Here is a 5886-nt window from a genome sequence, read left to right on the forward strand (position 1 = left end):
GGCATTCATTATGTGACTCCTGAAAAATTTGGTCAATTAACGAAAGCTGCATATTCTAACTGTATTATTTTAAAGAATTTGCTTTTAAAGTAAATTTGTTTGACCTTGAATGCCCTTGAGATAAAAAATGGGTAAGATTGATTCTTTAAGAGACTTAAAAAAAAATTGACTCGTTCAGGGATGAATCTGATTTCTTAAGAGGTCAATTAGAGGTCAAATTGACCTCTTAACAGATCAGGTTGATTTCTTGAGGGCTTAAGGCGTTAAATATATTCTTAAAGAGATCAAATTGACCTTCAAGTATTCAAACTGATCCCTTGAATGAATTTTATGATCTCTCAAAAGATTATTTTAACTCATTAAGGAATCAATCTGATCTCTTAAGAGGTCAATTTGATCCCTTCAAGAAGTTAATTTGACCTCTTATAAAGAAGTTTTTAATAAGAGGTCAAATCAAGGTCAAATAAACTTCTTGAAGGGATCAAATTGACTTCTTAAGGGATCAGATTGATTCCTTAACCTAAAACTCTTAAAATATGCCATTGAGAGATCATCAGATTCGTTTAAGGGGTCAATTTGACTCTGAAGAGTTCAATTTAATCTCTTAAAGGAACAATTTTACCCGTTTTTCATCCGCAGCTGGCAATAAAGCTACACCGCATCGCTTTGTTTGTAAACACTCGATAAATAAGTGTAAACATTTGCGTTTGACACCTCCTCAGAATGTATTTTTAGTCGTCCCACACAAAAAGTCAAGCTACAGTGTAAACAAACAAAGAAACTCTCCTCTCATCGAAATACTATCTTATTTGCATTCCTCATTAATTATTAGCTTTGTCAACGTAACCTTTGTTTACACAACGGCAAAACTTTTCTTCAAGCATTAGAAAATTTCATAAATTCCGGCGCGACAGACAACGTTAACCAGAAGTCCAAGTCAAACCACCTGATTGATTTATTTGATGAGCCAACTAATTAAATATCATCGCGCACTGATGAAACGCAGCACCGAGAGAGAGAGGGAATATTCTTATTAATGCCCCGATAAATAAATAAAGGCAGAAAAGTAATTTGCCGTTGTTTACACGATATTTTTCTTCTATCAATATTTTAGTATTTTACTCGTGCATGCACACGAAAAAGCGGACAAATGTCTTTAATGAGTGCTCATATTAAATATTACATGGACTTGTACGCCACTCGAATTTATTATTAGATAACTAAACAATTAGTATGTAAATATTATGACTCGATATATTGACATAGCAAAACACATTTAGCACGGAGAATATCCATAAAACTGACCTTTGCCAATAAATTTGCGATTGAAACCAGCTTGAAAAAAATAAAATAAAAATTATTTGTTTATTTAGTTTATTTGCCATAAATTAGCGAGTTGTCTGCTTTAATGAGAATTTAAATAAAAATCAATCAGGAAATCGTCAGATTTTTGCTGTATTTACGCGACTATTTACGAAATTTATAAGTTTATACTTGCCAAAATGTTAAAAGACAGCTGCAATAATCCCTACTTTTACGTTGCCAAAAATAAATAAAAAAAAAAATATTTAATATTTTTTGTCAATTTATTAACTTAAAATTATTATTTAATTTATTTTTTTATATTTATTCAAAATTCAATTTAATTTAAATTTTGAGTCAATTTAATTCTTGACATTTTATAATTAAAAAATATTTAAAAAATAAATAAATAAATTAAATTAAATTATTTCAACAATAAAATTAAATATTTATTTATTTTTTTATTTAATGCTGCAGTATAAATTTTAAAAAATAATTTTAATTAATTTTTTTTTTAGAAAATTAAAAAAAAATATTAATTAAATTTAAATAAATTTAAATTATAAAATTATAACTTCAATAAATTAATTAAAAATATTAAAATTTAATAAATAAATTATTGAACAAATAATGTATTTTCTTTATTTTTCTTAAAAAAATCCATTGAAATTATTTTATTTTTTTTTTGCAAAATTAAAAAAAAAAATAAATAAAATAAATATTATATTTAAAATAATTTCTTTTAAATTAATTTGATTTAATTTATTTAATTCAATTTCATTTATTTTTTTAATTATTTTTTTTATTTTAAAATATCAAGAAACCAATTGATTCAAAAATTTGGAAAAATTATAATTTTAATTTTAAACAATAATTTTTAATTGATAAATTTTTGTTATTTAATTTAAATAATTTTAATTGTTCAAAATATTTTTAATTGAATAAAAAAATATTTTTATTCTTAAATGTTAATAAACTATTTTCATTCAAATACTGAAAATATATTGCTCAAAAAATATGAAAACATTTTTTTTTATTTTTTTCCAAACTTAGAGAAATATTTATTTTTTTTGCTCTCACTTCACAGAATTATTCTCACAAATATTTCATTCAACAAGTTTTTACATGAATTTCGCTCTACTGTAAAATTATGTCGAACGATACCGTGCACTATCGTTTCATCGTCGCATTTTCCTTGAAATGCCCTTTAAAAAAAAGTTATTACGCTACGTAAATATTCGTATACTTTAAATTATAAATTATTACTATTAGTTATGAATTTTAATTTCTCATCCATCCAAAACTTTATGCTAATTTCAATTATTATTATTATAATGATTGTGTGAATGAGTAAATTTGCATCTGTTTAGTATTTTGCGCCTACGTCTCGGTTCTATAAGAGCGATAATGGCTGATGGATCACAGACGACGTTTTTTCGTATGCAGGGCCTCGAACACGCGAGTCACCCAACATCCAACGACGCGCCATCAAAAGTCACAGCCCTGCATTTCGTCATATTATTAATAACGCTCTTCGCATGAGAATTCTGACGCTTGATATTTTATATTATTATTATTTAAATTCAAATTAAAATAATAATTGCTGTTGTATTATTCCACACATTAATTTATTATTTTTAGCAAGTTGCCTCCTCATTGTTCAATATTGAATATTTTATTATTAATAACAACAACAAGCAGCATGCAAAACAGGCACAAACATAAAAGTGTGTTCAAATGTGCATGAATTACTGCGGAATGACAATGCAAATTAATTTTATTTTTCACGAACTCGAACGATACTTGCTAAAAGCAATGAACGCAAATGTTTCTCTCTCATAAATATAAAAGTTGTGCAGCATAACGTTTTTGTATATTTTACACTTTTGTTATTTTTGTATTATATTTCGCAAAAAATAAAAAAAAAGTTAGAAAAATAACAAACTTTTACACTATAATGGCACATCAGGCACTTGCCGGTAGAGTTTTGCAACAACAACAAAAAACAATCATAATCATAAAAATAAAATAAATAGACAACGAAGCATCCAGCATTTGTTTCGCTCAGTGTTTTTGGGTGAGGCTTTCATGCAGTGTTGCATAAATAATGCGCTTATTGCTGCTGCTGTTGCCGCTGTTGCGCCAGATTTTATGGTGTGTCCTTTGTAGGCAGATAATCTCGCGAAACTATTAAGGCGCTGATTTTGAATTTTGACGTCTTATTATTATTTAAATATCTTGACAGTCATGATTTTCATTAAATATTTTTTTAAAAATTTATTTAAATATTTTTATTAATTTTTTATGAGAAAAAAAAATTTTAAATGACATTTAAATTATTTTTTAGATTTTTTTTATTATTTAAAATAATTAATATTTTTTAAAAATTTATTTTATTTTAATTAAATTTTTTAAATTTAATATTATTTTTATTAAATTAATTAATTTATTATTTTAATTTAATTCTGATTTTTTTTAATATTTTATTTTAATTTATGAAAAAAAAAAAAAAATAAAATGACATTTAAATAATTTTTATATTTTTTTTTTAATTTTTTTTTTTTTTTTTTTAATTAATTTATTTTAATTTTTATTGTTTTTATTACTTTCATTATTTTATTTATTGATTAAAAATTTAATTAAATTTAAAAATTTTATTAAATTTAAAAATTTTTTTTTAACAATTTTTTTTATTTTATTATTATTAATTTATTTTTTATATTTTATTTATTTATTATTTTTTAATTATTTTTTTTAATCCATAAAAAGCGATCAAGTAATGAAATTTTTTCATGTCAACAAGTCACAAATCCTTCTATTAAACGCATAATAATTTAAATAACACAAAAATTCTGTGATTTTTGAATACTTGCTGCGTGTTATTTTATTATTCCAGATGCATTTCATACAAATTTATGTCTATTAAAACCGCACACACCCAAAAATAGATACGAAAATTTGTGCATGTCAGAGATACTCTCTTGCGTTGAAATGAAACCAATCTGGTTAATTGAATTATTTGTGCGAAAATTTGATGTATAATATGCGCCCTGAAAGCAACAAACAAACAACGCTGCGAGAAAGGGAAAAACCTCATTAATTCACAAGAACCGCAGAATTTGATTATTATTTTGCAGCTTGGAACGTTTTGAGGCTCGCAGCGTTTGCAGATATGATAAAATGGTTTTACTTCTTTTGTCTGAAAAACGGGTCTTTTAATTAAAAAATTGTTGACTACATCAATTGCTTCTTGTCGTCCGTGATGTAGATTTGACCGACAAACAGCTGATGTGCGCATTCACATTTCATCCGTTTCATTTCAATTAAACAAAACACAAAAACAATTTAATTGATTCGAGGGAATTCTTGTTCATCCACACTTAATTCTCTTCATAGATTTTTGTTTACCGCATTTCGAAGAAAAAATTTGATAATTTTCAGAAGTTGAAGTCTGTCAGATCAAAATCATAATATAATTATTTTTAAATGTGCACTGGGTCTGAAATTCAAAATGTTTATTTGGGTAAAAATTTTAACATAAATGAATACGAAATATTTAAATATGCATTGGGCTTAAAGCTTAATATCAAATCTGAGAAAAATTTGTATAATTTTTTTAAAACAAAATTTTAAAATACGCACTGGGATAAAATTCAAAATATTTAAAATATGAATTTAATTTGAAAATTTAATAAAAAAAATAAATAATAAAAATTTTAAAATAAAATTAAATAAAGTAAAAAATAAAATAATTTTATTTTAATTTAAATATTTTAGTGAAAATTTAAAAATGTGCACTGGGTAGAAATTCAAAATAGAAAAATATTTAAAATATGAATTTAATTTAAAAATTCAATAAAAAAAAAATAATAAATAAATTTAAATAAAGTGAAAAATGAAATTATTTTTATTTTATTTTGGTGAAAATTTAAAAATGTGCATTGGGTCAAAAAATTTAAATGTTAAATTTGCGATATTTTTTTTGTAATAAAAATTTTTTTTGAAGAAAAATTCAGAATATGTATTGTTAAAAATTCAAAAGAAGCAAAAAATTAATTCAATGAAAAAAAATAAAATGTGCTCTGGGTCGAAAGTTTAAAATGTATGATGGCGAATTTCAGAATATGCAATAATGACTTAAAGGTCTGAATGTGCACTGGGGCAAAAATTAAAATAAACAAAAAATAAATATTAAATAAGATAAAAAATAAATTAAATATTTTATTTGGATGAAAATTTAAAATACCAACTGGGTCATATTAAAATCCGATAAAATTCATGAAATTCACGAAAATTTTCTACATAATTTTTTTTTGTTCCAATACTCTTTTTTATTCGAATTTCAAACATCATGTGTGTGTAAAAAAGCAACGAAGAATGAAATGAATGATGATCACACAAAATAAAAAAGACGAAAAGAATTGAACAACAACAACAAAACATCACATCAAGAATATTGATCCATATGTTTGATTATCATTTATTTACATGCTGCACAACCCGGATGATATAGACGGAATTTTTATTTAGAATTTTTCAGTTGTTGTTGTTGTTGTTGTTTTGTTGAATGAGTTTTGTGAATTG

The sequence above is a fragment of the Culicoides brevitarsis genome, chromosome 1, assembly GCF_036172545.1.
Source record: "Culicoides brevitarsis isolate CSIRO-B50_1 chromosome 1, AGI_CSIRO_Cbre_v1, whole genome shotgun sequence".
NCBI classification, from domain to species: Eukaryota; Metazoa; Arthropoda; class Insecta; order Diptera; family Ceratopogonidae; genus Culicoides; species Culicoides brevitarsis.